General features: G+C 40.6%; 1 long non-coding RNA gene across 3 annotated transcripts; it reads left to right on the forward strand.

Moving 5' to 3' along the window:
• Positions 1–319: 319 nt before the first annotated feature.
• On the forward strand, positions 320–1,719 carry LOC120887903 (uncharacterized). Of its 3 annotated transcripts, none has more exons than XR_005731271.2 (3): positions 320–776; positions 894–1,067; positions 1,198–1,719. It is a non-coding gene; the product is annotated as an uncharacterized LOC120887903 (long non-coding RNA). The 3 variants fall into 3 exon arrangements; XR_005731270.2 differs by having other exon boundaries at positions 320–688; XR_013431213.1 differs by having other exon boundaries at positions 320–598; positions 898–1,067.
• Positions 1,720–25,086: the final 23,367 nt, after the last annotated feature.

Below are 25,086 nucleotides of genomic sequence, written 5' to 3' on the forward strand. Positions count from 1 at the left end.
TCGTCTCCCAGCTCCGAGGTGCCTTGCAAACACGTTTCTGTCGCTGGGTCTCCCTCAGTCATTGCCACTGGGGAAGTAAAAATCCTCAGGCCCAAGTCACACCCTGGTAGCAGGCTATGCCCTGGTAGCAGGCTGGACCCTGCTTACACCCTACTGACCAGGAGAGTGTCCTTGCCTGGGGTGACATAGACAAGAGCTGTCCCCTGCTGGGAACCCCAAAAGGGTGGGTTGCACCGTCTTGGCCCACAAAGCCTCACTTGTGTCCCCTGGCTTCAGCGCATTGTATGTTTTGATGACAGTTGCCTTGTAGTTAGTTCCTTTGGAGAATAGATTCTCCAAAGAGCAGTGAGGATAGCCAGCCGGCTGGTCTGCAGGGGCTACCTCCTTTGAGAAGCTGATCGCTCCTAGAGATGACAATCCTGGCCGCCCCGCAGGAGGCCGGGCTGCAGTATGCAGTGTCCTCCACGTCCCTGGGCCCTGTCGGTCCTGCTCCTGCAAGCGGCAGGCCTGGGAAGGAAGAGTTAACCAGAAATGGAGCGGCGCTGCTCCGGGGCAAGCAGGCTCGCTGCAGAACAGAGCCGAGATCGTGCAAAGGCAAGTCATTTCCCGAAACACTGCAGACACACGGCCTCGGGCAGCCTAAAACCTTTGGAGACCAAAATGGCTCGCAGGGGTTGGAAGTAATAAGGTGTTTTTCCCCTTCTTTCTCCTTCACTGAGATTCTGCGAGGTTGCTCTGCATGGCTGGGGAACAATGGTGCTGTTTTTGTGTTTTCTGTGGGTATTAAGATCCATTACGCTGTGACATTTTTAAGATTGGTTATCCTGTAGTTTGGTGTTAAATTGAAGTTGTTTGTTTTGAATTTAATTCTTTCATTTTTCAAATGGAAAAAGGCAGCTCAGTAGTGCGGTGCGGGGCTGGCTGAGTGAAGTGCGTGCCCCAGTCGCTTTTGAGCAGAGCTCTGTGCCATCCCTGGGTCCTCGGCAGAATGAGCCATGAAAGAACATGACCTATTTCCCTCCTGGAAAGTCTGTGAGGATCCTTGGAGGCGACTTCAAAACTAGGAGGTAGGGGTCGTCTCCATTGTATCTCCAGAGAAACAGGATATGAGCTGGGTTTTAACAGAATGTTATATATCCAATCTGTTATGCCTAATGCAGCCTGCATGTAATTATTACTACTCTCTGTTTACGACAGCAGCAGAATCGGCTTCCATCCAACAAATGACCCAGCAGCAGTGGGCCAGCAGCCACCGAAATGACATCTGTTAACTCTTTGTCAAATGCCCTCTCCCATCTCCCAAACAGCTCTGTGGTTAATTACGACTTGAGCATCTGACACAAGTCTTTCGAGTGGAGAGACCTGCTTAGGAAAAATCTGGCTCCAAGAAATTCCCTTCTCTCTCTCCCCCTCAAAAAAAAAAAAAAAAAAAAAAAAACAAGCCATAGCAAATTGTTTTAAAATAAACATTCATTTGGAGTACCAGAATAGGTTGTTGGAATATGTTTGGATTAAACCCTAAGATTACAGGGTTACTATACAGAGCGGTGTCTATAGAGAACCAGCCCTTGGTGGAAAAAAAGAATCAGATCAAATTCTTGTTAAACCAGAAGAAAGTTTCCATCAGAGGAACACAGGCAGCTGTCGTTAACCTTCATGCTTGTGAGCCAGGGATCTGGCACGTGTTTGTGCTGCCCTGATCAACTTGGTTAATGTGGAATGGCGGTTTCATTGTAATTGGTCACTGGAACTTGAAATGACCAATCTGATAAACCCAAATGTAGGCCCAGCCCAACTAAGGAGGTGCTGTAACTCCCGGGGCCAGATTTCCTTTCTGGAGCCTGTGTGTAGCAGCTGGTATCTGCTGCTGGGGCCCTCCTTACCCAGGCTTCCCATTCCTTCCTCCAGCATCAGGAGCTGCAGCATTCTTGGCCTTTATTTGGGGATCCATAGGTCAGGGATGGATAGCTGTGAATCTAGTTTTCCAGCTCTCCATTATCTGCCTGCTTGCTGACCCTGGGTTCTTTGTAAATGATGTATAATTGCCTACTCGCTTCTTCATGTGGGGTTCACCAAAACCTTGGCAGGGAGCTTGACTGACCTATCCCCATAGAATCAGAACTGCTCAAACCTGTTTGGATGCCAGTCCTTGCAAGAACGGCCTTTCTTGCCCACCTGTGGAGGGCACCAGAGAGTGCTGGCCATGCCTCAGGGCTCCCAGGTTCTTCCCAGTCTGGAGGAAACTCCAGAGAGCTGCATCCTGGTGCATAGCTGAGCCCCTGACTTTAGATAAAGGGGAGTCCTGGCAACCTGGAAGATTCTAAAACTTCACGTAAGAGAAGTCCAGAGAGTCCTCTCCTCTGTCTTTGGCAGAGCAACACCAAGAATACTGCCTAGGCACAGATGTGACAAGGACTGTTCTCTGACTTAGGCAGCAAATGAAAATTCATCCCACTCCAACATTATTCTCAGATATTATTTTTACTATTTTAATTTCCTTTTTCTTTTTCCTTTTTTTTTTTTGGTGCCTTGATGGGGACTGAACCCAGGACTTTGCACCCCTAACTCTCATTTGTCAGTTCTACTAGAAATGCATTTTAGTTCAAATCAAAAGCCCTATAAACTGCCCAGATCCCTTCTTTCCAACAACATCCTTTGAGACACCACCTAAAAGCATTATGAAAGCTGTTTCTGACTGTGTCCAGCTGAGGGGTCTGTGGGCTCAATTCTTGAAAGTCATGAGGGACAGAGGGGTCCCTGTAGGTCCCCCTTGAGGGTCTCAGATATAAACTGCTTGTATATGAATTCCTGTGCTGACTCAAGTATCAATTTCTTCATACCCTGGGGGTTCTAACATGGATTTGCTGAGGAGTTTTGGAATAGAGAGAGCAACCCTGGAGGTGGCAAACTTGGGAAAGGAGGATCATCATTTCTGCCTGGGTTAATTCACCAGAATCATGACTCAGAAGCCACCAAAAGGACCCCAGATCTTGAATCAAAATCAGACCTTTTGGTTAAGTCCTTTAGTGTGTGTCTCCAGCTCAGTCACGAATAAATGTCTTGTGAGATAGGTCCTTTCAGTTTTTCTCATTTTTAAGCAACTGCTTCCTCTAAATAACATAATTAAATTCAAAATAAGTTACATGACAGGAGCCAAATTAGAAGACAGTCTTGAAAGAGCACACCGACTGTTCCCTGCTGGCTTTTGACCAATGAAACATGCTGCAAGACCAGCTTCCTAAACTTCTTTCCACACGCAGCCAGGAGTGGGAATGAGATTGTATGTGGTCTTGTGCCACCTCAGAGCCCTGGCCCTAGGTCATCCATGGCTTTGATCCTGCAGACAGCCTCTCCCCACGTGACTGGACAAATTGCTTATGTCACCACTGCATGCCCCAGAGTTAAGACCTTGACTCTGAGGATGGAATTGATTAGAAGTCAGCCCCCTTTGTGCACTGACCCCACCCCCGCCCCCTGTGCCCACTGACCTTCTCCTCTGAATACCCTCCTGGCTGTGGGTAGGGGCTGGGGCAGTTCTCACCTATTTCCTTCCCCTCCCCCACCCTCCTACCTCCATGTCCAGGGCATGGCAGAGGCTGGGGTGGGGGGTTGTCAGTGGCTTCAGGGAGGACCCTGAAAGGTAGTCAGCATCCCTGGGGGGGGGGGGCGTGCAGAGTCCTTCCCTGCCATATCCATGGTACTGAGATGCTAGATCTGGGACTCAGGACCTAAGTTTCCTTTTAGACTCTGTCCCGGGGATGCACATGTGGATTAAATTAGAGCAATATGTTTTTCTAACAGCATCTTGGCTGAAAAGTCAAGCAGATAAATGGAAACAAACCCAGCTTTATGTGAATGAAAAAGGGCTGGTGGGAGGGTGGCTTCCGCCCGAAGCACCACAGCGCTGGGCCTCCCTCCTGGGCTCTCCCCCACCTCCTGCTCCCTTCCCCCACAGCCCTGACCCCTTAGCTGGGCCCAGGAAGCCCTCTCCACAGGGCTCCCCCAGTGCTCAACACCTTCCCACACACATACAGGCTTGTTAGACCTGACTGCCTCCTGCCCCTCCCAAATCTGCCCTGTGCTGTGGCACCCCCAGACTGCCCTTACCCACGCCCCAGTGGGTACCTCTGTTCAACATTTTCTCTCAAGTCAGTTGGACAACATGGCAAAGAATACACATTCCAGAGCCACCAACGGTCAGTTATCTACCTGTTTTCCCCTCAGTCTTCTCACCTGAAAATAGGATTGACCGTGCTACACCACAGGGTTCAGGCAGGCACCGAGTGAGATTGTATGTGTGACACCCTTAGCACAGGGCGCGGGACACTGCTAATATTGGTTGGGCATCATCTTTACGGTTGTCATCCTTCCCTGCCACCTCTTCAATCTCCACCTTGTCTCAGAGTCCAGTTGTGTCACTTCCCCTGCTTAGGAAGTTTCTCTCCAGCCCACTTGAGCAGGAAGGAAGCGGGGCAGGGACTCTCAAGCCACAGAGGCAAGGACAGCAATGTTTGATGAAAATGTGCTGCTAAACTGGATTGTGATTATGGGCTTTATTGTTGTTTTAATAGAAGAGAAAAATTGGCCAAGATCACAAAGGCAGCCAGTACTCGTCAGTCCTGGGTGGCAAGAGCAAACCCTGGAGATGCTGGATGATTCTTAGATCAAAGGGCATATGCGTGTTCAACTCTTCTAGATAATGCCCGATTACTCCCTACCCCAGCTTTATTAAGATTTATTCCATGAATAAAGTTTGTATATATTTGTCATGTAAAAAATATCACTCCTGGGCCCACTCATGGGTTCTCAGTGTAGACTGGGTCCCTCGGCCTCTGTGGAAACAAAAATGGCCACTGTCAGGCCACCAGCAAGTGGTAACCTCCTACCACTTTGAATATCTATCAAGAAATGATTCGTCACAGTGTTGACTCCCAGTCATCTGGCCTCCTCCCAAGAATCTGGAATCTTCAAAATGTCAGTAAAGAGGTGTGCCCCAACTTGTACACCTGTTCCCAATCCTGAGGTGCTTAGCACAGGCCTCCTCTGAGGCAAGTGCTTAGTGCAGGGTGACAGATCTTACCAAGGAAAGTCAATTTGCAATCACGCCTGGGAAGCCAGCTTTCAAATGGTCAGAAACCATCCTCCTCCTCCTCCTCCTCCCCCTCCTCCTCCCCCCCCATTGGCCCTCAAAGTTCTATACCTGCACTTCTCTTCCAAGGAAGGGATCACATTCAACACCTTCTCCTAATCTTTCAGGGCTTAAAACATAGCTGCTGCAGCATAAATAGATGCTACAGATGAATGAGTAGAAGGAGGCAGAGAGGAAGACAGAGATTGCTAAGGAAATACATGTCTATTTCAATTTTAGGATATTGTCACAAGAATCTGGTGGCCAGCATGAAAGAAAACAAAGGCTGTGTGATAGACCCCCTGGGCAGTGACCTTGGATGAAGGTGGCACTGCAGGAGCACAGCTTTCTCATTCTCACCTTGGACTGGAGAATCCCCAGGGCTGCACCCAGCTAAAGGCCAGGGGCATACAGCCCATTCATGAGGTCCACAGGGGCCGGTCTCCAGGGCAGCCCTGGCTAGGGAACACAGAGAGTACAAGGGGCTCTCTTGGGAAGGCAGGGAAGTGGTTCCCATTTCTCCACAGTTTTCTGGGATCCGTACAAAAGGGGCAGATTCTGTCCAGCTCAAGATACTGAGGCTTTTTAAATTCCTCCAAGCAAAGCAGGACCCAGGAAGGGCCATAGCCAGAGACAAGCCTCAGGCGCATCAAAGCCCACCTCCCCACAAGGCAGCCTGGAAGACAGGAGTGTAAAAATCACAGCAGGCTCCAACCCTAAACCGATTTGGGATTACTGAGGTTAGAATAAGGGGAAAGAGAAAGCAGATCTCTCTTTAGGAAAAAGGTTTCCATCTACAAGCTACCCATACACCTGTTCTTTATGGAGACAAAGGGCAGTTGGAAAAATTAGAAAAGCAGATATTTTTTTTTTATTAGGATTTGATGCTGGTGTCTTAAGAATTCGAGTTTATATTAAAAATGTGCAAGTGCCAAACCTCAAAGCAAGTCTGTGGATCCGAAGTAAGTGGGATGGTAGCAGAGAAGAAAAACGCAGGCGGGTTGCGATACAGAGCCGCCCTGGAGGCCTCTGGACTGGCTCATCTGGCATTCCGCAGCGCTCAGGTGCGGGATCGCAGGGCTCGAGAGCGCTTGTTCCAGCTCATTGCCACGGGTAAGGTGCTGGGCGGCGGCAGCCGACGCGTTCAAAAGAGCTGCCTTGCTCATGGAGAGTCGGGATGGGTCTGTGCTGAGGCGTCCAGGGTCTGGGAAACTCCCCCACAGCCTCCTCTTCCCAACACTGCCCTCTTCTTGGGGGCTATAGATAGTGGAGCCCCTTGTTAGGGTCCTGGCACACACCGTCCTTCTCAGCAGTATATGTCCTTCCATAGCTCCCTCTCTCTAACACCTACACACGCATGTGTGTGTCCACAGGGATCCTGAAACCAATCCCCCCGAAATGAATATAGAGATGTAGATCTATAGATCAGACTATCTATTGATAGATCTATATCTATCCCTTTCTATATCCCTGTAGATGACATATCTATATATCTGTATCTACACACACACACACCACACACACACACACACACACACACACTTATAGGTACTAAAATCTGAGGATACTCAAGTCCTTCACATCAAATAGCATAATGTTTGTATGTACCCTCTTGGCACCTCTAGATTACTTATAATACCTAATACAATGTAGATGCTCCATGCAAATAGTTGTTCTATATTCTTTAGGGAATAATGACAAGAAAATGTCCGTGTGTGTTTAACATAAGTGTAATTTTTTCTGAAAAAAAAAATTGTGTGTGTGTGTGTGTGTGTGTATGTGTGTGTGTTACTGGGAATTAAACCCAGGGCTTTGCACATGCTAGGCAAGCATGCTACCACTGAACTACATACCTGGACCTTTTTATTTTTTAATTTTGAGACAGGATCTTGCTAAGCCATCAAGTCTTCCATCATAGTTGGTTGTATCCATTAAGTTTATTCAGTTAATTATTGAATCGTTTTCCATTACATGACTATACTACATTTTATTTATCATTGCTCAGTTAATAGAAAGATGTTCCCAATTTGGGGCTAATAAACAATGCAGTATTCAACACATTTTAATAACTCCTGGCACCTACTTTGAGGATGGGGGGCGTATACAGCTAAATGAGGAACTATCTGGTACATACTTCAACTTCCTTAGCTCTTACCAAATTCCTCTTCAAACGGTTTTATTAAAATGCCATCCCAGAAGAAATACAGAATTGTACCCATTGTCACCGTTCCACATTACCAACAGTGTGTGTTATCAGGCCATCAGAGTTTGTCATTGTTATTTGTATTTGTATATTTGATAGTGAGCTTGGACATGTTTTTACGTGTTTATGGGCTATTTAGTTTTTTTCACCTATAATTTGCCTAATGAGACTCTGGCCATTTTTCCCCCCACTAGATTGCAGCCTTCTTATTGATTTGTAATAGCTTGTGAGATATTCTGGATACTAATCTTTATTTCAGTTATATAGCATTGCAAATATCTTCTCCCAATCTGTGGTTGTTTTTTAACATTGAAGTTGGTATCTTTTGATATGCGTAAGTTTTGAATTTTAATGTAGCAGAATTCTCCTTTTCCTTTGTGGTTTGTCATTTTTATATCTTATTCAAAAAAGAAAAAAAAAAACCTTCTTTACCCCCAATGGCAGAAAAATATTTTCATCCTTTTCCCTTTTTAATCCCAATGTATTGAGGCATAATTTGTACACAATAAAATGCACCCATTTTAAGTAGACATTGATGCATTTTGACAAATGTATACAGCCATGCAACCACACCCTGTGAAGAAGATAGAGAAATTCCTACCCCAGAGCCCCACCTTTAGGAATGTTCCCACATGCCCCTGCCTAATCTGCCCTTTGACCCCCAGCCCCAGGCAATGACCAATCTGCTTTTTGTCACTACTTATATTTCATATAAATGGAATTATACAGCACGTGTTCTGTTGCGTCTGGCTTCTTGTGCCTAGTATTATATGTTCAAGATTCATCCATACTGTTCATCCTCTTTATTACTAAATAACATTGTGCTACATGGATATACCACAATTTGTTTTTACACTTCTCTTTTGTTTGGGGCTGTTTCTAGTTTTCAGCTATTATGAATAAAGTTACTATAAACATTTGCATACAAGTCTTGGTAGGAATATATGTTTTCCTTTTCTTGGGTAAATATGTTGGTGTGCAATCTCTGGGTTTCATAGTAGATGAATGTTTAACATTAGAAAAAACTGTTTGGAAAGTAAATTAAAGCATTTTACACTTCCTCCAGCAATGTATGAACATTCTAAATACTCCACCAAAACTCAGTATTTTCAACTTTTTAAAATTTAGCCCATTTTAGTGGGTATTTAGTGGTGTCTTACTGCTGTTGGAATTTATATTTTCCTAATGACTAATAATGTTGAACATTCTTTCATGTGTTTCTTAGTCTGTGAAATGTCTATTTAAATCTTTTGTCTATTTTAAAATTGGGTTATCTTTTTCTTGAGCTTTTGCAAGATATTACACAAGTCTTTTTTAAGATGTATGGTAAGAATATTTCTTTCGGGATAGGGTTGTGGCTCAGCGGTAGAGCACTGGCCTGGCACGTGCAAGGCTCTGGGTTCGATCCTCAGCACCACATAAAAATAAATAAATAAAATAAAGGTATTCTGTCCAACTGCAACTAAGAAAAAAAATGTTAAAAAAATATTTCTTTCCATTTTGTGCCCTGACTTTTTATTTTAACAGCATATTTCAGAGAGCAGGAGTTTCTCAATTTTGATAAAGAAAAATTATTATTAAATAATGTTTTTATATCTTATGTAACACACGTTTGCCTACTCCAAGATCACAGAAACCCTCCCCTATTTACTTTCAGAAATTTTATTATTTTGTACTTTATAATCAGGTCTATTAACCCATTCAAGCTAATTTTTGTGCAAGGTGAGACACAGGATTTAGATTCATTTGTTCCATATGGATGTTTAAATGTTCCGGAGCCATTTGCTGTCAAGATTTATTTTCCTCATCAAATAACCTTAGCACCTTTGTCAAAAATCAAGTAACTGTATAAACGTAGGTATGTTTCTGGACTTCTATTTTGATGTGCATTTCAGACTCTATATACGCTGAAATATACATCTATCCTGACACCACACCACCTTAATTAGTACAGTTTTACCAAAATTCTTAAACATTCATCCTATGTGTGATATATTAGCTGTAGATTTTCCACAGATGAACTTTACTAGGTTGAGACTTTCTTTTATAGATCAAGTTTGGTGAGGTTTTTTCCTTTTCATGAGTGAATAATGAATTTTGTCATATGTATATTCTTTATATCTGTTGAGGTGATTACATGGATTTTTCTTTTTTATTTTGATAAGATAGTGAATCACATTGATTTATTTTAGAATGCACCTTTTTTGAGAGAGGGGGGGGCTGGGGGGGGGGCGGGATGGGGGGAGGCTTGCTCTGTTGCCTATGCTGGCTTCAAACTCCTGGAATAGAGTGATCATCCTGTCTCAGCCTCTTGAGTGGCTGGGATTACAGCTGCACCAGCTGCCCTGATTGATTTTGAAAAAAAATAAAGCCAAACTTGCATTCCTGGAGTAAACCCCTTTGGTTATATATTGTTGAACCTAATTTGCTAAAGTATTATTGGAGATTTAAACACCAAAGTAATGAAGTACATTAGTCTGGAGTTTTTCTTTTTCTGTCATATCTTTCTCAAGTTTGATTGCTAGGTTTATACTGGCTTCATAGAGGAGAAGTATTCTCTTTTCTGAAAGAATTTATGCATGCTTATGAATGATTATTTTTAAGGGTTTGTTAGAAGTCCCCAATGACCTTGCCTTGTTCAGGGATTTTCTTTATCAGAAGTGTTAAAAACTATTAACTAATTAGAATTTCCAAAATAGCAAATTACCCAGATTTTCTATCCCCAACCCCAGTCAGTTTTTATATTTTATATCTTTCAAGGTGCTTGTCCAGTTCATCTACATTTTCAAGTTGGTTGCCACAAAATTGTTTGCAATGTTTCCTTTATTCTTTTAATGTGTGTAATATCTTTAGAAATGAGTCATCTTTCATACATGTTGGTTAGGGTGTGAGTTTTATGTGTGTGAGAGAGACCAATTTAACTAGAAGTTTTTAATTTTATTGCTGTTTTCAAAGAGCCATGTTTCGGTTCCACTGATTTTCTCTATTATCTGTCCATTTTAAATTTAACTTATTTCCACACTTATATTATTTCCTTCTTACCATTAAGTTCATTTCCTCTGCTTTCTCTAGCCACTTAAGATGGAATCTTAGATCATTGGCTTTAGACTTCTCTTCTAAATGTTTGCATTAAAATCTCAAAGTTTTGGTGTATTCAATCCCACTTTTATTATGTACTAATGATTTAATGAGTTGCATTTCCATTATTATTCAATTCCAATTGTTTTCTAATATTCTATGTGCTTCCTTTATCTCTCATAGATTATTCAAGACTATATGAATTTCCAAATATTTGGACATGTAACAGATATTGGTATTGATTTTTTTTAAAAAAATTATTTATAGGTGGACATAATACCTTTATTTTACTTATGCATTTTTATGTGGTGCTGAGGATTGAACCCAGTACCTCACATGTGCTAGGAAAGCACTCCGCCACTGAGCTACAACCCCAATCCCTTGGTATTGATTTTTAATTCTGTCTATTTTGTGCTCAGAAAACATACACTATGATTTCAATACCTTTAATTTATTGATAATTGATCATAGTACAGTATGTTTTATAGGGGAGTCTATTTTAGTGAATGACCCACATGTTCTTGAAAAAAAATTCTGTAATTTTTACGTGTGTTATTCTATAAATGTCAGTTATGTCAAGTTATTTGATAGTATTGTTCAAGTCTTCTATATTCCTACTGATATTTTGTCTAGTTATTTTTATTAATTACTGAAGAGAAGTATGGAAGTACCAACTATGATTGTAATTTTATTAACTTATTAATTTACCTTTTTAGTTATTTTTTTGTTTTACGAATTTTGAAACTCTGTTATTAAGTATATATAATGTTAGGGTTTGATGTCTCTTTAACGAATTGATCCTTTCATTGTTATGGAATGTTCTCCTTTATCTCCAATAATACTCTGTCCTGATGTCTACATTGTATCATATTAATAAAACTACTTCAGATTTCTCATACATAGTGTTGGGAGTTGCCCTGGCTCCACAGACTAATTTCCCCATCCCCCAAGAAGAGCTGTCCAATGGTGAGCCCTGCTGGCTCACCTGACCCTTACTCACCAATCAGACTAGCCCTGCTGGCTCACATGATTCTTACCCACCAATCAGGCTAGCCCTGCTGCTCACCTGATCCTTACCCACCAATCAGACTAGCCCTGCTGGCTCACCTGATCCTTACCCACCAATCAGACTATCCCTGCTGGCTCACCTGATCCTTACCCACCAATAAAAAAGCACCCCATGCCAACTGTCAAACCACCCCGGGCTCTATAAATATGCGGAGCTGTTCCTCAATAAATGGGCATTTTCTCAAACGGCAAGCCTTGATGGTTCTTTCACATAGTATATAAATATAAATAAATAAATAAATATATATATATATATCTCGCTTTTTTTTTAAGTGGAGTATTACTATGTTGCCCAGGTGGGTCTCAAGCTCCTGGGCTCAAGTGATCCTTCCGCCTCAGTCTCCCATATAACTGGAACCAGAGGAGCATGCCATGGTGCCTGGTTCCTCACCTTGCTTTTTGTTTTTTTGTGGTACTGGAGATGGAACCTTGGCCTCCCACATCCCAGGCAAGCACTCTACCACTGATTTAATCCTGCTCTAGGGTTTGCTTTAACTTCATACAGCATACTCCACATGTTACAGTACTTCATGTGTAACATAAGAACTAAACAATAATACATTCCCTTTCCCTCCTCTTTCCTTTGTACAATTGTAATCATGTAATTTTTTAATATTTTGTTTTAGTTGTAGTTGGACACAATACCTTTATTTTATTTTTATGTGGTGCTGAGGATCGAACCCAGGGCCTCCCATGTGTTAGACGAGCGATCTACTGCTGAGCCACAACCCCAGCCCCAGTAACCATATAATTTACTTCAACATATATTATAAGCCACAAAATGCATTTTACTATTTTGCTGCAAGTAATCAAATATCTTTTAAGAGAATTTTTTTTTTAAGGAAGATCTTCTATTTATCCACCTACTTACATTTCTGTCTCTCATCTCTTCTTTGTGTTGACCCAAGTCTGTCCTTAGCCTCATATTCCTTCAACTTGAAGAAATTCTTTTGCTATTTCTTGAGGTAAGCACTCTACCCCTGATTTAATCCTGCTCTAGGATTTGCTTTCACTTCACACGGCATACTGTGTGAATGGCTAGGAGTGATAATAAAATGTTCCCTGAAAAGGGACATATTCCCTGAAAAGCTGAAAGCAAACAAGTTGGCCTGTAATTCTATATTCAGCAAAGGTAATCATTTCTTCCTTTAGCACTTACAGATGTTTCCTTTTCTTCCTGATCACATTGTTTCTGACAAGTCAGCATTTGCTTTTTTTAAATTTTTTTTTTAGTTGTTCATAGACCTTTATTTTATTTATTTATATGCAGTGCTGAGAATCGAACCCAGTGCCTCACACATGCCAGGCAAGTATGCTACCGCTGAGCCCCAGCCCCAGCCGGGGGGCTTTTATCTTTATAATCCCTATCTATAGTGTGCCTTTTAAACTTCTGCATATGGTGGCTATGATGGTGGCATGATATAGTCAGCTGCCTCTTAGGAGATCTTATTCTTCAGTGTTAAATTATTTAAATTATATTGTTTTATTGTGTACATCTACAAATATGTTACAACAAATTTTGCCATTATGCATAATTATAAGGCACCAATAAAAATATGGAAAAAATAACAACCTACTCTTCTGACTAATTTAAGGATGGATTTTAAGATGTATTTGAAAATGATTTTGGATGCACTTAGATTGTGCTGTTTGGATAATAATTTCACTTTGACCTATTTTCCCCCCGCTTTTGTACCTAGGGGTGTTTAACCATTGAGCCACATCCCCAGCCCTTTTTATATATTTTATTTAGAGACAGGGTCTTGCGGAGTTGCTTAGGGCCTTGCTAAATTGCTGAGGCTGGCTTTGAACTCAAGATCTTCCTCAGCCTCCTGAGCCGTTGGGATTACAGGCATGTCCCATCATGTCGGGCTCTAATTTTTTTTTATATATATACATGTTTTAAAATTTTCTCTTTATTGTCTGCTTTCAGCTATTTAATTATTTATTTGTGATTGTCCTGCTTTGGGGTGATTGGGGTTCTTTGGTTTATGAGAGAATTTTTTTTTTCATCAATTCAAGGAAGACTTGGACTGTTACTTCTTGGGGAGAAAAAATAATCCCTCCTCACTTCCTTGTGTATCTCTTTTAGTGTTAGTCTGCTCCATATTGTCCCACAGGTCTGTTCATGTTTAAAGTATTTTTTTCTTTCTGCTTCAGTTCTTTATCTTATATTGCTATGTCTTCAAATATACTGAATAGATATGCATATATTTGTGTGTGTATATATGAATACACAGACTTTCAAACTATCCTGTTCTTTTCTTATAGATTCTTCTTATTTTATTATCACTCCTAGCCATTTTATCTTTTTCATCTTAGACTCCTAGAGTTCTTTAAAAATCATTCTTTTTGTTATTTTATTAGTCTTAACATTATTAATTTTACTTTCTCAGTTTTAAAATTTAAAAGTAAAATTTAAGTTAACACAAAAGTTGTCCATATTTGTGGGGTATCCCTTGATACTTTGACACATGAATACATTGCAAAACGTTCAAAATTTTTCTCTTTACACCTCTGTTTATAATCCTTTTCAACTTGCTCTTTTATCTTGAATTCCTGGGTGGTACTCCTCCTATATGTTACATCTGCTGACTCTCCTTCATGATGAATTTTTTTTTATGCATAGACTTTTAAAAAATATATTTATTTTTTAGTTGAAGTTGAACACAATACTTTTGTTTTTATGTATTTATATGTGGTGCTGAGGACTGAAACCAGTAGAGTGCTAGGCAAGCACTCTACTGCTGAGCCACAACCCCAGCCCTATGCATAGACTTTTTAAATTTTTAGAGGTGATCTCACTGTGTTTCCTAGGCTGGTTTTTTGACCTTGGGTTGGTGCTTCATTTTCCGTGCTCGGGATTTCATTTTCTCTCATTCTTACATGTTCCATTATGCATTCAAAGTATATTAATTACCAGGATTCGTTGCTGTTATTCTATTTCATCCACCATTTCTGTGTGCTTGTACTGGGCACAGGGGTTCTGTTAGCTCAGCCCACTGGGTTGCTGGCTGTGAAAACTCCACTGGTTCTTTGATGATCTTCAATGATCCTGCTCTTTCTGGCTTGAGTCTAATTTCATAGGTATTTTATGGTTTTTAATCTGTTTTAGAATTTTCCTCAAAGAATTTCTTGAGCCTGTGTTCTCATTCATTGATTCGGTTTTCTGTTTTCATTATCTGGTCTGCTGTTCATGGCCTTTCTCACATTTTAAAATTTATTGATGAGTTTTTTTTTTAATCTCCAAGAATATTTCTGTCCTCAGACTGTTCCATTTGCATGATTTTTTTGCTTTCATATTTTAGATGCAATTACCTTTCAGAATTATGAATATAAATTAGATTCTTTACAATTTTTCCTGTTTCTTAGGTATCTCTGTAGGATCACTATGGGGGACATCCTAAAGCCTAAATAAGAAGTAAATTCTACTTCTTAAAGTTTTAAAACCTCACCCACAGTTCACCCTCATTTTTCAGCCATGAAGTCCAGGAAAGGTATTAACATTTGTCTGCTAGGTTCTGTCTTCTATCTGCTCCTTACGTGAGATTTTCCTGTGCAGGGAATCAGGGGCTGGTCTCACACCATTTCCCAAGTTCTCATAGTTTTTCCTATTATGTTAAGCAGTAGATGTAATCTTCAAAATCCACATGTTGGGCCCGTGACAATGCTAGAGTAGATAATTCTTTTATCAGTGAGGTAGGTTGCAAAAGAAACCCCAATTCAAATTGGCATAAGACAAAAAAAAAAAAAAAGGAAATGCAATCATGCATCTTAATAACAGAGACATGTTCTGGGAACTGTGTCATAGTGACATGCGCATCATATATAGAGTGCATTTGCACAAACCTGTATGGTGCACATCTAGGCTATATGATATAACCTATGACTCCTAGGTTAGCTGTACAGCTCGTTACTGGCCAGAATACTGTAGACAGCTGTAACACCATAGTAAGTATTTGTGCATCTGAACATATCAAAACAGATTTGTTTATACCAGCATCACCACAAGCACAATCATGAAGACTCAACACTAGGAAACGGACTCAGAACCATCCACAAATTTTTCTAGTAAGTTGCACTACGGTTGTGGTTTTAGTCAGCTTCTTCATTGCTGTGACTAAAGGACCTGACCAGAACAACTATAGAGGAGGAAAAATTTATTTGAGGGCTCACAGGTTCAGGGGTCTCAATCCATCCATGGCAGGCTCCATTCCTTGGGGTTCAAGGTCAGGCTGAACATTATGGCAGAAGACTGTTTCAGAGGGAAGTGGCTCACATGAAGCAGAGAGGGGGTTGGGGGGAGATTCCACTCACCAGGTACAAAATATAGACCCCATAGCCACGCCCCCAATGCCCCACCTCCTCCAGTCACACCCCACCATTAGGGATCAATTCACTGATTAAGTGAAGGCCCGGACCCAAGCATTTCTCCTCCAAACCTTCTTGCATTGTCTCACATGTGAGCTTTTGAGGGACACCTCACATCCAAAACATAACAGTTGTCTAAGTTGCACTAAAACTTTATGATGGCTACAGTGTCACTAAGTGATAGGAATATTTCAGCTTCAGTATAATCTGTTGTGTATGCAGTCGGTCACTGGCTGGAATACCGATTCATGACACATGACTGTGTATTTGCTCACATAACCGAAAAGCCCAGAGGCCTTGGAGCAGGCTAGTGCAGACATGGCTGGAGGCAGGAGGGACCCTCATCAGGGCTCAGTCTCCTCCCCCAGACTTCAACTCACTCTCTCTCTCTCTCTCTCTCTCTCTCTCTCTCTCTCTCTGTCTCTCTCTCCTCCCTCCCCCACACCCCGCTCCCTGGAATCAGTTTCCTTCCTGGAGTTTTTCAGAAGCCAGCAGCTCTGGTGGAGGCAGGGAGTCCCACACCCATGCTAGAGGTCCCTCTAGAGAGGCTTAGGTGACTTTTCCCACTCTGAAGCAATTGTGGTGGGTAGAGAGAGTGACATGCAACAGGTCACTGTCCTCAGCCAAAGACAGGCCCACACTAGGTGCCAGGAACTGAACGGAGGGCAGAGGGGTCCCCCAGAGCAGGTCTGATTTACAGCTCAGGGGGTACAGTATACTCTGCCCATGGGACATGTCCACTCAGACCCTCTACTCCCACCTCCCCAATATCTCCTCTCATTGATTGCTATACTTTGGAGATCGCATTAAGCAACTGAGAAAAAAAAAAGAAAAAAAGAAAAAGATGATTCTCCATTGAGGAAGAAAGAGGAGAAAGGGATTATGAACTAGGCATCCCCTGCCAGCTGGCAGAGTGGGCACAAGCCCTGGGTGTAGAAGGTGGGAACTAGAAGCCAGAAAGCAGCCCTCTTTAGGAATGTTGGCAACTGCTGAGCACTTGATGATATGATGAAAAGCTGATTAACACACCCATGCACTCATGTGTGGGTGTGTGTGCATGCATACGTGTGTAACTCCAAACACCTCTCTTTCATGCATTTGGGCCTTTGCCTTCACCGATTTCTAATGCACTTCCCCAGCAGTCTTCCTCCATGTGCCCTCTAGGAAAATGAGGTATGAACCCTCCATATCTCTAGCACATTAGCTGGGTGCTCTTCTCACCTCCAACCTTCACTGATGATGCTGAAGGAATAAACAGACTCCTGCTTGGTATAGTTCTCCTGTGTGCATTGCTGCAATAATTCAAGCTCTCTGCCCTACTTGGCCCTGATTTAGATGAGTCCTGGGTGGACAAACATTCAGGCCAATACACCTGACAACCCAGGCTGGGGGAGTCACATGTCCACAGGCCCCAGGGACCCCCAATGTCTTTATGCCTTCATTTTATTGTTGGGCAAATATTTATGGAGCATCACATAGGTGTCAGGGGCACCTTGCAAAGGACGTAGAATAAAACAGAGCCCCTTCTGGAGCAAAGCTGGGCTTCCTGGAGACTGGGAACGTGGGTTCAAGTCTCAAGTTTTAATTTTTAAAACTGTTTATTTTGAAACTTATAGATTCACAGGAAATGGAAAAGAAATGTACAAAGTGTCCTGTTATGCTTCCTTCTACATCCCCCAAGGGGAACATCTTACATAATGATCATGAAAAATCCACACTAGGAAGTGAACGTGGGTGCCATCTACAAATTTTATTATTGCTATGGTTTGGATATGAGATGTTCCTCCCAAAGTTCCTGGGTTAATGCTGAAATATTCAGAGGTAAAATGTGTGGTAAAATTAGGCTGCAACCTAATCAGCCCTTCCTGGTTTGAATGCAGTAATGGTGGTCATTGTAGGCAGGTGAGGTGTGGCTGGGGGAGGTGGGTCACTAGGGACATGTTCTAGAATGGTTCATCTTCCATATGACCTCTGTCCTTTTCTTCTTCTTCTCCTTCTCGGCCACCATGAGCAGAGCAGTGCTTCTTCACCCCACCTTTCTGCCATGATGTTCTGCCTCACCCTGGGCCCAGAGCAATGGAATCAGGTGATAATGGAGGACTGAACCTCTGAAACTGTGAGCCAAAATAAACTTTTCTTTCCTGAAGTTGCTTTTGCTGAGCACTTGATGACATGATGAAAAGCTGATTAACACATCTATGCACTCATGTGTGGGTGTGTGTGCATGCACACGTGTGTAACTCTATGCAACTTATCACACACATAGCTTTGTGTAACCATCACCCCAATCAAGATACTTAACTGCGCCTCACCACAGTACTCCCTTGTGTGCTCTTTTATACACATTCTCCCCATTCCTCCACCCCATACCTAAACCGGGAACCACTAATCTATTCTCAATCTCTATAATTACACTATTTGGTAAATGTTACATAAATGGAATCATGCAGTATTATCCTATCGAGAGTGTCTTTTTCTCAAGATAATTTCCTATACATTCATCAAAGTTATTGTGAGTACCAATAGATCATTCCTTTTAATTGAAGAATAGTAGTGCTAGCCTAGCATCCCCAGCATTGAAGAAAAAAAAAGAAGTTTGGTCAAGCTAAGCCTGTGTTTTTTTTATAAATTTTAGAATAAGCTTGTTATATCAACCAAAAAATCTTGCTGAGAATCTTTGATTAAAATTGCATTAAGCCTACAACAGATTGTTTTAGACAGTCTTGACATTCTTATCATGTTAAGTCTCTAATCCATGAACATAGTATGTCTCTCCAAATATTTAGGTTTTCTTTTAATTCTGTCATCAGCATTTTGTAATTTACATCATATAGATCCTTTACCTGTTTTGTTAGATTTACACATAGGTATTTCATTTTCTTTGGGGAAATTGCAAATGGTATTGTATTTTTAATTTTTATTTCCCTTTTTATACATATTCTCCCCATTCCTCCACTGCATACCTAAACATGGCAACCACTTAATCTATTCTCAATCTCTATAATTACACTATTTGGTAAATGTTATATAAATGGAATCATGCAGTATTTTCCTATTTGTTCTTCAATACATAAAAATATAATTGAATTTTGTGTATCCTGTGACTTTAGTGAACTCACTGAACTTTTCTTTTCCTCTTCTTCTTCCTCCTCCTCCTCCTCCTTCTTCTTCTTTTTTTTTCTTACTAGTTTTAAGAGTTTTTTTGGTATTTGGTAATTTCCTTGTAGACAATATGCCTTCTGCAAATAGAGAAAGGTTTTTTTTTTCTTCTAAGCCATTGTATGCTTTTTTTTCTTTCTTTTATTTGCCTTAGAGCTGTGGTTAAAACTTCCAATACTATGTTGAATGGGGGCAGTAAAAGTGGACATTCTTATGTCTGATCCCAGAGGGAAATCATTCAGTGTTTTACTATCAAGTGTAACGTATTAAAGGTACAGTGGTGCATGCCTATCATCCTAGTCACTCAGGAAGCTGAGGCGAGAGGATTACACGTTGGAGGTCAGTTTGAACAACATAGTGAGATCCTATCTCAAAAAAAAAAAAAGTATCATATAAGCTGCAGGATTTTTGTATATGCTTTTTTATGAGACTGAAGAACTTTCTACTCCTAGATACCAAAAATTATTATCATGAATGGGTACTGAATTTTGTCAGATGTTTAATATGAACCTATGATTTTAATCCTTCCTCTCTTTCCTCTTTCTCCTTCCTCTTCTTCTCCATCCCCATCTCCTTCTCTCTCTTCCCCTTCCTCCTCTTCTACCTCTTCTTCCTCCTCCTCCTCCTCCTCCTTTTTCTTTTTCTTCTTCCAGGGATTGAACCAGGGGCACTTACCCACTGAGCCATATCCCAGCCTATTTAAATTTTTTTTTTAATTTTACAGACAGGGTCTTGCTAAGTTTCTGAGGCTGGCTTTGAAATTATGATCCTCCTGCCTCAGCCACCCACCTGAGCCACTAAGATCACAGATGTGCACCACCATGGCTGGTTTGGTTTTCCTTCTTCAGATTGCTGATATGATAGGTTAGATTAATTGATTTTTGGATAGTGAACCAACTTGGCATACCTGGAGTAAATCCTACTGGGTTATTGTATATTATTCTTTGTTATACATTCAATGTGCTAAAATTTGGTTGAGTACCTTTGTGTCTAAGTTCATAGGAGATATTAGTCTGTAATTTTCTTTTTTGTGCTGTTCTCTTCAGGTTTTGATATCAGGGTAATTATGGGCTCAACCAAGTAAATTGGGAAGTATTCAATGCACTTGCATTTCCTGAGAGAGGTTTTGTAAAAATTGTGTTTACAAATCTTTTAGCACTTTGTTTTTGAATGTTGGGTAAAATTCTCTAATGAAACCATCTGGGCTGGAGATTTCTCTTTGAGGAGCTTCATGATTACAAATGTGATTTATTTAACAGTAATAAAGCTATTCAGGCTATCAACTTCATCTTGGTTACATTTTATAGTTTTGTCCATTTCTTCTGAGTTGTTGAATTTATAAACATAAAATTATTTGTAGTATTCCATTTGTACCCATATAATGGCTGCAGAACCTATTGTTACATTCACTTTCCCATTCATACTATTGATCATGCACGTCTTCTTTCCTGTCTTTGTCAATCTTGCTAGTATTTTATTGATCTTTTCAAATAAGTAGATTTTCATTTAATTTTGTCTGTTTTTCAGTTTTGTTGTTTTTACTCTTATGTTTGCTATGTTTTTTTATTCTACTTTCTTTGGGTATAATTTTCTCTTCTAAGTTCATGAGATGAGACCTTAGATAAATGATTTGAAACTTTCAATTTTTTTTTCTAACATAAGCATTTAGGGTTATAAATTTCCCCCTTATCACTTCTTTCTTAACAATTTTATTTCATCTTTTTAGATATACATGACAGTAAAGTGTATTTTGACACTATTTCTTCTTTAGCTGTATCTCACAAGTTTTGACATGTTGTGTTTTCATTTTCATTCAGTGGTATATGCAATTTCTAAATTCCTTGGAGACTTCCTCTTTGATCCATGAATTATTTAGAACTAAGTTGATTAATTTCAGGGTGTTTGAAAATTTTCCTGTTATTGATTTTTAGTTAGATTCCATTCTGATCAGAGAACATAATCTGCATGATTTCAATAATTTTTAGTTTGTTAAGTGCATAATGCATTTTCTTTTACTATGACAAAATACCCGAGGCTGATTAATTTATGAAGTAAAGAGGCATGTTTGGATCATGAATATGGTGGCTGGAGGGTCCAAACAGCACAGACTCACATCTTTTTGAGTTCCCCCTGACTGTCTCACAACATGGGAAAGTAGTAGAGGGAATGCACACATGCAGAAGCCATGCATGTGGGGTGGCCTGGCTTTGTAACAACCTATTCTTGAGAGAGCTAATCCACTCCTATTAGATGTGCCCCACTCCCATAAGACAGCATTAACTTATTCATGAGGTTGAAGCCCCTTGACCTAGTCACTTTCCACTATGTCATACCTCTTAAAGTTTCCATCACCTTAACACCAGTATCCTAGGGATCAAGCTTCATAACTTTGGGAGATGAACAATGGCATTAAGGTTTATGGTGCAGGTCTGTCTTGGGCATTTGAAAATAATAAATATTCTGCTGTTGTTAGGTGGAATATTCTATGAATGTCAATTAGATCCTACTGGTGATGGTTTTATGTTTTTCTTTTCTTTTTGGTACTGGGGATTGAACCCAGGGGTGCTTTACCCCTGAGCCCTATCCCCAGCCCTTTCTTATCTTTTATTTTGAGACAGGGTCCACTAAATTGCTTAGGGCTTCTCTAAGTTGCTGAAGCTGGCCTTGAACTTGTGATCCTTCTGCCTCTGCCTCCCCAGTTACTGGGATTACAGACATGCAATACCACACCCAGCCTGGTTTTGTTTATTTCGTATAGAGTATATCCTTGTTGGTATTTTGTCTAGTACTAAAATGAGTTACTGAGGGTGGAGCATTGACATCTTCAACCACAGTTGTGGATTTGTCAATTTCTCGTTTCATCTTTATCAGTTTTTGCTTCTTATATTTTGAGCATCTGTTGTCGGATGCACACACATTAAGAATTGCTAGATCTTCTTGATAAGGGTGGTATTGATCCTTTTACCATTAAGTACTATCCTTCTTTGTACATAGTAATTTTCTGTGCTCTCAAGTCCACTTTATCTGATATTAATGTAACCACTCCTGCATTTTAAAAATAAATGCCTGCATGATGTATTTTTCTCCATCCATTTACTTCCAACCTGACTTATGTCATTGTGTTTGAAGTTCCTTGTAAAAGCCATATACTTGGGTTATGTTTTTTTTTTTACATTCTCTGACAATCTTTGCCTGTAATGTGTGAATCTAGAATATTTTTTTCAAAGTTTTTATTATGTGAGAGCTCAAGTCTACCATTTTATTATTTGTCTTCTGCTTGTTACTCTGATTCTCATCCCTCTATTTTTTTTTCCTTGCCTTTCTGTGGGGCTATTTGAACACCTTGACCTCCATTTGATTTCCTTATGACATCTTTCTTTCTAGTGTATTCCTTTGAGTAGTTTTCTTAGCGGTGGCCCTAGGTATCATCATATACATTTCTAACCTATCAGAGCCTACTGGTGTCCACACTGGATCACCTTACTATCCTCACGTTTTAAGCATACTTGTCTTAAGTGTTTTACATCCTATACGTTGAACCCATTTGATGGTATTATAACTTCGGCTTCAATCACAAAATATGATTAAAGAAACTCCTGAGGTAAAGGAGAGTCTATCATATTTGCTTCCAGTTTTGTCTGTTTGATTGTCTTTTCTTTCATTTCTGACTGTCACCGCCTTCTTCTGTTATCATTGTCTTTCTTCTTGGAGAGCCTCCCCTAAGGATACATCTGTGAGCAACAAGCTCTCCAGGGTCTGAGAATGACTTTATTTCCCCTTCATTTTTGAAGGCTGAGGGATTCACAGTTGGCAATTCTTTTCTTTCAGCACTTGGAAAATATTGTACCACTTCCTCACGGCCTCCATGGTTTCAGACAAGAAATCTGTTGTCATTTGGATTAGTGTCTTTATAGGTAACACATTGTTTCTTACTGGCTACTTTTAAGATCTTTTTTCCCCTTGTATTTAGTTTTCAGAAGTTTGATTCAGATGATACATCTTGATGTGTTTTTTTTAAAATTTCTTCTTTTTTTGTATTTCCTATTTCTTTCTTGGTTTTGAGCCTCACCCTCTTTCTTCTCCCCTTCTGAGACTCCAAATATCTGAATGTTATCTCTTGTTAGCATTCAAGAGAACACCCCAGCTCTATTTTCAGGATATTCTTTCTGTTGTTCAGGCTGCAAAAATTCTATCACTCTATCTTCAAATTAATTGCTTCCATTCTCTGTTGTCTCTGTTCTACTTTTGAATTCATATAATGAAATTTTTAATTTCAGTTATATTTTTCAGTTTTATAATTTCTGTGTTTTTTTTTGCTAAGTTTTTTTTTATTTGCTTCAAGAGAATTTGTGTCTGAAAAAAAAAAAAGAGAATTTGTGTCTGGTGAAGCATTTTTGTGTTGTTGAAAATTATCAGGTAAATCCAACATTGGATTCATATAAGTAGTGGAATCAATTTTCTTTTCTCATTGAAATTGTGATTATCTGATATGATTATGAGTGATTTCAATTAGTTCCTGGATATTTTGATTGCCATGTTAGGACCCTTTTGATGCTATTTAAATCTGTTTCAGCAAGCAGTTGCTCTGTATAGGTTTACTATGTAGTTTCTGACATATACTTGTAGGTACAAGGCCCAGTGACAGTTTGGTTATCAGAATGTTTTTAGTGTGGCTCTGGACTGGCTTATTCTATAGAACTGCTGAGGTGACTGCTTGGTCTCTTGGTGACATCTATTTGATGCAATAGGCACTTCCCTGGTGTTTGCCTGGTGTTTGTGAACCAGCTTCTCTTGATGAAGGGTTGGTGGCAGGGTCGGGTACAGAATGGACTGGGTCTTTTTATGCCACTAGCTGAAGGACAGATAAGCACAGAGCTAAAATGGTGCTGTCCCTTCGGGTGGACAACTCCTTCTTTGACAGCTGCAACATGTGGATCAGCCCATCTGCCAGGGCTTCTGCTGTAGAGGGAGAATGGGGCTCTCTTCCGAGCTTTTATTTGACCGTTGCCCACTTCTCAGAAAGAGCAGATTTTTTTTTCTTTTTTGAGTGTGTGTGTGTGTGTGTGTGTGTGTGTGTGTGTGTGTGTGGAGATTGAAGCCAGGGACACTTTACCTCTGAGCCATATCCCCAGCCATTTTTTTTTAAATTTATTTTGAGATAAGGTCTTGCTAAGTTGCTCAGGATAGACTTGAACTGGCAATCCTCCTATCTCAGCTTCCTGAAGCACTAGAATTACAGGCATGTGCCACTGTGTCCAGCAACATGGGAGATAACAAAGGAACCTCAGAGAACTTACAACATTTCTCAAATCCTGAGGTCCAACGTGAGTCTTTTAATCATTGTCTGTTAAACAATTTCCAGGGTATTTGGTTGTAGAGAGAGGACAGCATTTTGTATTGCTGTTATTGGTTTTGGTGGTTCAAGAGATTGAACTCAGGGCCTCATCCATGCTCGGCAAGCACTCTACACTGGGCTACATCCCCAGCCCCAAAGGCCAATTACCTCTTCTTCATTCCACTGATAAGGGAAGGATTCCTGTCCAAGGGTTGTGGGATGGTGGATACATGATTGTTGAACCTGGACAGATGAGATAAACAGGATTTTAAATAGTTGCATATTTTCATAGCCTGGGGCAGGAGGACACCATGTGCCACATAGGTTCCCATGGGAGTTGCACATGGAACTAAATGAACAGCAGGGGCTGTGGGAGAAGGCTTTGTAGTATCAGAGAGAGGATGCTCCTGGGTCCCCAAGGGAAGAAGTAATTGAACCTGTTTCATGATTCCATGGACTGGCAAAACCCAATACTCAGGGATAAAGAGGAGCTACTCCTGGCCCCCTTAAGAAGGAGGAGGGTTATTTGGCTAGAGAACCTTATAAGTGGGAGCAGAATGAGGAGGGGAACTTACAGTTAGGCCATTCAAGGCCCTCCTAATTTTGCCAGGTGCAAGATAGCTAAAAATAGGCCGGAGAGCACAGGGAGTTGTAAGAAAAAGTACTGTCTTATTCTGGAACCAGAAGTCAGGTTTTATTTTTTAACATTCATGAGAACTTTGCATTCTGATCCACATTTGTTTT

The sequence above is a fragment of the Ictidomys tridecemlineatus genome, chromosome 15, assembly GCF_052094955.1.
Source record: "Ictidomys tridecemlineatus isolate mIctTri1 chromosome 15, mIctTri1.hap1, whole genome shotgun sequence".
In the NCBI taxonomy this organism is placed as follows: Eukaryota; Metazoa; Chordata; class Mammalia; order Rodentia; family Sciuridae; genus Ictidomys; species Ictidomys tridecemlineatus.